Source organism: Apium graveolens, chromosome 7, assembly GCF_009905375.1.
Source record: "Apium graveolens cultivar Ventura chromosome 7, ASM990537v1, whole genome shotgun sequence".
NCBI classification, from domain to species: domain Eukaryota; kingdom Viridiplantae; phylum Streptophyta; class Magnoliopsida; order Apiales; family Apiaceae; genus Apium; species Apium graveolens.
Window position 1 is genome coordinate 24,818,830 of NC_133653.1, and position 9,143 is coordinate 24,827,972.

Sequence of the window (9,143 nt, forward strand, 5' to 3'; positions counted from 1 at the left end):
CAACACCTTGGGTATGAGTAGGGCTGTCAAAAAAATTCGAAAAATCCGATATTCGTCCGAAAAATCCGCATTCGTATCCAAAATAAAACGGATATTATTCGTATCCGACACAAAACGGATATTTATCCGTATTCGAATCCGACGATTGCGGATACGGATACGGATATAGGCATATTCGTATCCGATATTATCCGAATCCGAATACATATATTTTATATTTAAATATTTAAATAATTTAAAAATATATTATATTAAATTTATAGTGTGTTTATGTGCGCGCGCGCATACACACATATATATATTAAATATTATGTTTATACAAATTTTATAGAAATATAGAAAAAAATCATTTGAGTTCAACAATTTAAAGATAAGGATTATATTGATTTTTTTTTTGAAAAAATAGAATATAATTAAATCACTTTATCACTTATTTTAATTTTTAAAAATGAATTTTTATTTTTAACTATATTTTTTTCAATTTTTTTCAATTTTTTTAATTTTTAATATAAAATTAAAAAATCTGATTGAAAATCGAATTCGGATCCGGATATTATCCGTATCCGGATAGTATCCGTCGGATCCGGATCCGTATATTATTCTTTAAATATTTTCGGATTCAGATATGGATACGGATACAAATTTTCGGATCTGGATCCGGATATAGGCAGATCCGTATCCGAATTATCCGTTTGACAGCCCTAGGTATGAGAGGATCCCGAGGCTTGACCCGCTTCTTTACCACTCGAGTCCTGATGGGTTTCATATTACTTCTTAACTGAAAACAATAAGGTGAATAACAACAAAAAGGGGTGAACCAAAAATTACTCAACAAGTCTACAAAATATAAACAGTGTTTAAGCAGTTTAAGTGAAACGGTAACCTGGGTATATCAGCAAAGATATAACCCCGCGAGAGTAGAAAGAAGGCCATTACTGGCGAGTACAAATGAACTAAACTGGACACAAGTTCGCATCTATACCCTGCTGATCAACCATGATACAGTGCAGATCTATATCCCACTATATAGATCCCGTCGGGCATCCAGGCACTACGGCCCATCTCAAGGATCCGGTTATGTCCCGGTCCTTAGGATTAAGTAAACTTAATCCCCAAAAGTATCACTATCCAGTCCATGGAGTAGCAACCGGAACAATCGGTATGCTTTGATATATTCTAATCACCTGGATATATCAATATTTGTGAGTAACAATTGGAATATAAACAATGAATTCAAATAAAAAGGAGAAATTAAGAATCGAAATGAAATATGAACAAGAATCAAAAGAGTGCAAGCGTGATAAGAATCTGAAAAAATATCACTATTCTGAAATTAGAATAGGAGAAAAACTTGCATTTTACGCGACTCACTGCAAATATATCACCTTTGTCTATCACCGACTCAACCTTCCTTGATGGCTTAGCTTCTGTTAGAGAAATAAAATGGTTTAGTCATTTTGTACTTCAATTGCGCCTTAACCCGACTTCACATCGTTTCTATTGTCTACCCATGCGCTTATGAGTTATGACTGACTCGTATATTATATATTAGCAAGTAAAACTCGATTAACCACATAATATACATAAGCACATAAGCATATAATCATTTTTAACGTTTAAAATAATTTTTAGAATCAAAATCGACTCGATGATCGCTCAACTAATCATTATCCGACTTGTTTCCTATTTTTCGGAATTTTTCGGACTCGTCTCGGCACGCAACTCGACTGATAATCAAACAAATAACAAATTCAACTAATTTCTAGATGAAATTAGGCTTTAATATTATTTTTAATGAAGATAATCAAACAAATAACAAATTCAACTAATTTCTAGATGAAATTAGGCTTTAATATTATTTTTAATGAAAATAATTCATTTTTCTGAGTCAAAGGGCTTTCGTTTCGCTCGAATCGGATTAACGGCCTATTTAATATCAATTAAACACGAATAATTTAATTTATTATTCAATATAAATAATTATTACTAATTTTTAAACCCTAAAATAATCATAATAATTGTTTTTAATAATTGATAATTTATAATGATTTTTCTATAATTTTTGGAATTAAAATGAATTTATTATGATTTATTGAAAATTATTTGATTAATTATCAAAATAATTAATCATTTTTAAATAATTAATAATTAATAAATAATTAATAATTAATTAATTAATAATCAAAACCGGGTTAACCAAACGGGTCAACCGGGTTATAATCCGGGTCATGAAGAACATGACCGGATTTTTCCAGAAACCGCCCACCGGAGCAGATTCCGGCGAGCCAATTTCAGGCCAAAAACAACACCGTTTGGTGTGGTTTTTACTGGGTTTCAATTCCACATAACTGCAGCGACTCATCTCCGACAAAAACATACCAAAAACATCTTGTAATCTTCAACTCCGATCAAACCGACATCAACTCCGGCCGAAAATTCGAAATCATTCATTTGTACATGAAACTCGATGATTTATAGTGCAAATCAAAGCTAAGAACACGTACAATCAAAGCCCTAACATCTTAATAACCAAATATTCACAAAAATTACAGAGTTAAGATTTGAAAATTGAACATAAACCCTAATAATCGAGCTTTGCTATCCAGGTATCGTTTCTTCAATTAAACATCATGAATCGATTGCAAATAACATCAGGAAGCTATATCAATCATCAAAACATCATAATCACCCTAGAATCAAAAAGTCCTAATTCAAGTATAAACTTTAAAAATCGAAAATCAAAAACTACGAATCAAAACATGAAATTGATGCTAGAAACAAAAAGAACAGATCAAAACCTTCGATTTAGGTACTTGAATCACTTGTTTTGGTGCTGTAATCTGCTCAAAATCACGGCTTGAATTCTCGGCCCGAACTGGTTCTTCCCGACCCGGTTTGCAGAGAATTTTAATTAACTTCTCATTTTTAATGATTAATTATAATTAATTAAATAAAAATTAGGCTATTTATAGTAGTAAAATTAATACTCCTAAATAAAATTAAGGCCCTAATTCTACATCTTCTAAAATTAATAAGCCCCTAATTTTATAATTTTTGAGTATTAAAATTTAATTTATAAATATTTAATATATATGCAATATATATGCCAAAATTTCCCAAAATTTGTGAATAATGCAAAAATACAAAGAAATGCTATAAATAAAGGTCCTATAATTTTATAAAAATAAAAATATGATTTTTGTGGGGTTTTTAACACCCAATGGAGCCCAGAAAAGTCATTTTTCGCAAAACGAGAAAATTTATAAAATACCTAGATGTTCAGAATAATGCGATGGTAAAAACCGTTTGATGAAAAATAAGTCCCATTGTTTTATTTGAAATATCTGCTTTAAAATCATGATTCGGGTCGTAAAACGATTGAAATGAAAGCTATAAATCAAAAATAAAATACCTGAAAAATATCTTAAAAATACCGGGACGACACAGAATGCACGTAATACTTAGCAATTAGGGTTTGACAGATAATTCCACATAAATGACACATTAACACACATAATTTATTATAAATATGATATAGTATAAACGTAAATTTCCCAGACGTTACAAGTGTGAAGAGCTAACTGCTTCATTTGAGCAACTGGAGCTTGCATAGAACTTAATTGGCTTTCCTTGATTTTGCTTTCAAATTGTTCCAATTCTGCAAAAACAACCAATTGATCCATAGTATCTATAGTTGGAGAGGATTCCAAAGATGTTACCTTTGGTTCATAGATAAATGGCACAACACTAAGTATCTTCATGTTAATTTCCTTTTGAGGGATATGTTTGCCAAGTTGCTTTAAGGCATTCAGATTTGTCTGGAATCTAATTTGACTTTCTTGAATAGTTTCTCCATCTCGAAACTTGAAATTTCCAACTCATTCATTAGTTTGCTCAATTTCACCTTCTTTAAGCTCTTGGATCCTTCGTGATACAATTCCAGAGTATCCCATATTTCTTTAGCTGATTTAAATGAAGAGACTTTATCACCTTCACTAGGACATAACCCATTCATGAGAGAATTCCTAGCCTTCCCATTGAAACTGTATTTGAGTAGTTCAGCCTCTGTGAGATCATCAATGTCTTTCACTTTACCTTCTTTGTCCTTGAACTCAAATGGACCCTTCTGAACGACTCACAATGCTAGTGGCTCCCTGGATAGGTAGACTTCCATGCAACCTTTCCACCAGTTATAGTTTTTTGTACCAAGCAAGAGAGGTGCTCGATAATCCAAGGTTCCTTCGGGATATTTGTCAGCCATTTCGATCGAATACTATTCCTGTTACAGAAAGATTAGTATACCAAAACTCTGATACTAACTGAAAATACACCTAGAGGGGGGTGAATATGGCTAACTAAGATCAGTTTTAAATTTTACCCGATAATAACTTACTGAGATTTTCACAACTGTACTATAATCTGACAATGATAGCAAGTTGAGATGACTAAATGCAGTGCAGAAAATAATATGCAGAAAAGTAATAAGAACACACAATAATTTTATCCAGGTTCGACCCCTAATCCCCTATGGTCTACGTCTTGGTCCCTTACCAACTTGGTAAGAGAATATATTATTGAATCACAATAAGTTTACAACTACAAGATACAATAATATATCTCCCTTTGTCCTAGCTGCTGATAATGGCTTGCTGAAACCCTGTTTCTGAACCTGCCCTCTAAGTACTATACTACCATGTAGTACAAACTTCTCTAGCACTAATTCACCAAACCCTTATTTCCCTTAGCCAACTATCCAGCAACTAGTCAATACAAATTGAACCATACAAATCGAATGATAAAGTGATTACAACTCAAAATATAGACTCTCTAAGATATAACGTGAATATATAATTCAGAGCTCGAGAGTATTTTAGAATCAATAAAGTTCAGTGAGTTGTGAGTGTTCTTGCTACAATTAGTACATCATAAAAACTGCAAGAAACTTCATATATAAACATACACTAACGTTCAAAACAATCTCAACAACTTACAACGGTTAGAATCCAATTCTAACGTTTAAGTTCGTTGGGATGATTTCCAACGTTCATGTATACGTTTGATAGAAGAGAGAAAGAATGTTTAACAATCAGAAAAAGTCTCTTCTATTATGTATAAGTATAAAACGTTTTAATCAGGTTTGTAGGAGATAGAGTTTGATGATTAAACAAACTCCTACAAATTAGGAAAACTGTTTTAGTATTTGAAAATATTTTATATCTGAGCTCTATTATATATATAAACCACATTTAATATAATAGAGAAGTCCTTACAATTCGTTAAAAGAAATTCCTAAAATTTCTCCTTGAAAATATGGTTCCTTGTTAAATGTGGACTGTCCATCTTGGCTTGCTGTTGTTCTGAATAATGTGATCATAGCTTGCTGAAATAGATCACTGTCTTATGACAGCTTGCTGTCATGATACTTAAACAACAATGTAATTAAACTGATATATCCTGCAAACAGTCTTAAATAACAATATGATGGCTTGCTATGTTGTGATCATCAAAACTAAATAGTTACATGAATTTTTTGAAACAAATTGACAAAAAGGTGATCATGTGGGTGCGCAAACTAATTATGCAGTGTTAATCAAAATAATATAACATTGGAAAAATATTTTAAGTCGTCTTTCATGTTTATATATGTAAGAAGACTATGTATTATTAAATATATATATCTATAACACATATATGTATATATATATATATATAGTCACGCTCCAATGAGAACTTTTTAAAGTAAGAACCGTGAGAACTGGTGATTTCTGGAGTTAAAATTGGTGATTTTTTGAAACGTTGATATTTCGAATTCGGTAAATTGATGATTTTGTTCAAACCAATTTTTTTTATTTTATAAAATCACCAATTTAAACTACGAAAATCAACCGTTCTCACGGTTCTCATTTTAAAAAGTTATCATTGAAGCGTGGCCCTATATATGTCTATATATAAATATATATATACATATGTGTGTTATAGATATATATTTAATAATACATAGTCTTCTTACATATATAAAATTATAAAAACTGTGAATTAACTTAAATATTATAAAAATTACAGTGCATTAGCATTACAGGTTACAAGTTAGTCTAAAAAACACACTTAAAATGGGGTAAAGAGAAGGGAACAATTAAATAATTAGATCGAGAAGGTGGTGTTTCCACGGTGATGATGTGTTAGATAGATAGAAATGGAGAAGAGGGGAATAACTAATTTAAATATTTACTTACGTGGTCAGGATTCAATATAAATATAAATTTTATGTGGTTGAGATTGGATCTAAGTTGTAATTTTAAGAGAGAGTCTCGTTTTAACATTTCAATATTGGGCAGCTAAAATTACAACAAAAGAACCTCACAATTCCTAGAACCTCATCAATATTTGACATTTCAATAACAAAAAAGAATAATTCAATTATGAATTGTTGTCGAACACACTCCTATCGACCCCTCCAACCTTCTTGCACATCATCTTCTTAAATAATTATTCATGATCATTTGCAACTTGCATAGCACTAAAAGGAGTTGGGATATTGCTGTCAGGAACAACAAGCTGTTCCTGGACCGTATATTTGATTCATTTTGGTGTTTTGGAACGTTTAAGTGATAAGAAATGCAGAATCAGTAGAGAAACAGGTAGGAATTACATAACTAAGATAGGAACCAGAGAGATTAAGGCAGTAATAGAGAGATGGAGATAGATAGATACAGAATTCAGAGATAGAAAGAGAGAGAGGGGGGGGGGGGGCAAGTTCCTGTTTTCATATATTCTACTACAAATATTACACTGGTCCAGACAATTGCACAACACAACTTTATCAAGTTTGCGACTTTAAATATTTATTGTGCTTTATGTACTCAATCTATGTAGCACAGTGCAGATATGTTATATATCCTATCCATAATTTCAGACCAGAACTACCACTTAAACCACGAAAAGGACGTGATAGAGAAGATACGTCCATATTATGCAAGTTATCTCACACTTAAAGTTTTCAAAGTTATCAGTTCCAAACACACAAATGACAGAGCATAAGTGCATCATTTTTTGTTTATTACAATTTGATTTGTCCGACTAAAGTTTAGAGGGGAAGCAAAAATTTGAAACCATATACATATTATGAAAGTTTCACTTGATTCCTTTTTTCATTTAAGGAATTAAAAGCACACTATAGCATCATTAAGAAAATATGACATGAGTGGGCAATGAGAAGTTTAATAAAAAGAAAGAGCATACTTAAATCGGATTTGGAGTAGAAAGAGCTTCTGGGTAGAGCACTTGCTGTCCAAAACCAGGATAAGGGAACAGGTAGATCACAGGTGGAGAGTAAATTGGGAGAGGTAGAGGGTTCGTAGGAAAAGAACAGCTGGGAGATTTCAATGCGACTGGAAGCATATGAGAGAACTGCGCCTGTGCCTGAGCTTGCGCCTGCATGAGGATTAAAGTTAAATTTATCAATTTCATCAATGCCCTGCAGAGAAGTGCAGATCCTTGTTCTAGTGTCAATAAAGATTAGTATTTAATTATTAAAGAAAAACACAAAGACGGTCCACCAAAGAATGATGGACAAAAGGATGTTAAAACTTGAACAGTGAAGCATAGAGGCGTAGCATATCACGTAAGCGACTTGACCTCTAACATTTTTCATCAATATGCATCCAGAAAGCGCCAATTAGTTTAGCAACTTCAACCCACTCTCCTCTAGAAATAATTTCTAAACCATAAAATTCAGAAACTATAGATTTGTCAAAATAACTTATTTTTCCTAAACCAACGAATATGTAAAAGTATAGCACAAAAGCATGTTGACAATTAGTTCAATAAACACAAAAGCATTAGCACTTGATTTAACTTTTAAGGTAACAGGTGCAGCTTATATTTACGTTCCTGACTTTGCGAATGATGCAAGTGACTTGACCTAACAATTGCAAAATGTGAATAATGAAACAATGAAACACATAGTACCTATGAGGTTTCTGCCTCTTGTTGTTCATCTTCTTCCTGGGCTTGAAAGAAATTAATAAGATGAAGCTGTTTGGTGATGATCATTTTGGCGTCCATCTCACCAAGCTGTAGAAACGAGCAAAATAGAAGAGTTAGCGTACTCGTAAAAGTTGGGAGGTAGGTGGGAAAACTTAAAGTCTGAACAAGGAACATTACAGGTCTAAAAGTTGAGGTGTCCTCGTTAATTCTGCCAAGATAATTAAAGAAAGCCAGGACGAGGCGGGATAAGTGCAGCGGCAGCTCTGTCAGCAGCTTTGGAATCGTCCATGGTGACATCTGCAAAGAGTTCACCTTTTGGAAATGACTCCCTTATGCGAACATTGATAACATCTCCAAAGGGGGAAAGTGTTTCCCTGATAAATTTTTTGGATATGCCACCATGAATTCTAAGAGAGAGTTTATTATATGCACGCTGGGGGAATCCATATATTGGAACCATGAGAAATGAAGAAACATGAATTAATAATAATCAAAGGATAAATCACGAGTAATGAAGGATGAATACAAAATAAGTAGAATATAAATCGAGTAACTAACCATCTTCGTAATCAGGAAATTCCATAAAACCATAACCGAGAGACTTTTGGGTTTGAGAATCCTTAACAATAACACCAAAATTAGCTGCTGAATCCGGAGCATGATGTAGGAAATGGAGACCCAACTGCCTACCAGTTACGCATTTATCCAGATTACCAACATATAACGTTACCACCCCCATTCTTCTTCTGTGTTGGTGTTTATGTTTCTTATCAAACCCTAACCCTTTTCTGTTTGCGGGCGTAAACTTTAGGGTTTATGAAAGGACCCTAAACCCTTGCCACCCAAAAATAAAACAAGAGAAAATAATATATTTATAAATACATTATGTAAGAGGATTATAATTTGTGGAGTGTATATTTTCAAAAATAATATATATTCTCTTTATATGTGTTATGTGAAAAATAAGTTAGGAATATATCAAAATTAGGCCAAAAAACAAATATATCTCCATATATGCCATAATAAGAATATATATATGCTACTAAAACTGATTAGATTTTTTGTCCCTTGGAGCTGGGCATACAGTAGTGCATATCAATTACTGGAATTACTAGAATATATTTCTAGATATCCAAAATAGTGTTAGAAATATAGGA

General features: G+C 32.5%; 1 long non-coding RNA gene across 2 annotated transcripts; it reads right to left on the reverse strand.

Moving 5' to 3' along the window:
* Positions 1 to 3,497: 3,497 nt before the first annotated feature.
* Positions 3,498 to 8,874, reverse strand: LOC141672728 (uncharacterized). 2 transcript variants are annotated; one of them, XR_012555687.1, is made up of 5 exons: positions 8,545 to 8,874; positions 8,164 to 8,419; positions 7,969 to 8,073; positions 7,240 to 7,431; positions 3,498 to 4,279 (listed from the first exon to the last, which is right to left on the reverse strand). It is a non-coding gene; the product is annotated as an uncharacterized LOC141672728 (long non-coding RNA). The 2 variants fall into 2 exon arrangements; XR_012555686.1 differs by having other exon boundaries at positions 3,498 to 7,431.
* Between the last annotated feature and the right edge of the window lie 269 nt (positions 8,875 to 9,143).